Below are 943 nucleotides of genomic sequence, written 5' to 3'. Positions count from 1 at the left end.
CTTATATGTATATGAAGTACTTCGAACGTTTTTGTCGTACTTAACTTAAATAAGATATACAGTCGGTCAATAAAGTTTAGATACGGCGAAGTTTTTACAATACCGGCAACTATTTTTTTAAAATTCTAGTTTTCTTTAATTTTTTTAAAAATATGGTTAATTCTACACCAAAAACCCCAAATATCAGAGTTCCAAACCTTATGCAAAATTTAAGAAAACTCTGCAAATTTCCATCCAAATATTGCAATTTGCACTCCTTAGAAAGAAGTTAAGTTATTTAGCAATTTTTTTATGTTGTTTGGTAAGTCCTAGCTTCCTCATACTTGCATTTCATTATACTAAAATTGAATGGGCTAAAAGACTGCAAACTCAACTTTTTTCTAGAGAGCTTAAATAGAAAGTGAATTATTTTAACGAAACTTTGCAGGATTTTCTTAAATTTTGCACAAGGTTTAGATTTCTGGTTTTTGGGGATTTTGTTGTAGAATTTACCATATTTTTATAAATAAATAGTTGCCCGTATTATAAAAGATTCGTTATACCTAAACTTTATTGACAGACTGTATTAAGGTAGCTGTACTAGGTTGCATAAAAAAAATAATTTGTCTCTTATTAAAAAAAGGCAGCGCTGGTTTTAAAATAAATTTAGTGAGAAAGTGGTAACAAATGCCTCTGCATTGCCTTTCTCAATTGTCATTCAGGATCTTGGCCTTTGTTTATGGAATGACTAAGTATAATGATTATTAAGCAACTCAAAAACCATACCAGCGTGATTACCGACGTACAGTTTTGAGAGGTAGCCGCGCCCTTATAAAAGGAATAAGACCCAAACATTTCAGGTCAAAATAACAGTAGGTTGCGTCTGTATGGCCTTTTCAATTTTATAAATTATCATTATTTTTAAGTGGAAAAATAAAACACAAAATTAATGATAATCTCTGCG

The sequence above is a fragment of the Rhagoletis pomonella genome, unplaced genomic scaffold, assembly GCF_013731165.1.
Source record: "Rhagoletis pomonella isolate Grant_MI unplaced genomic scaffold, Rhpom_1.0 Rhpom_scaffold_02236, whole genome shotgun sequence".
In the NCBI taxonomy this organism is placed as follows: Eukaryota; Metazoa; Arthropoda; class Insecta; order Diptera; family Tephritidae; genus Rhagoletis; species Rhagoletis pomonella.
The sequence above is the reverse complement of the archived record's forward strand: the minus strand, read 5'-3'. Positions refer to the sequence as shown.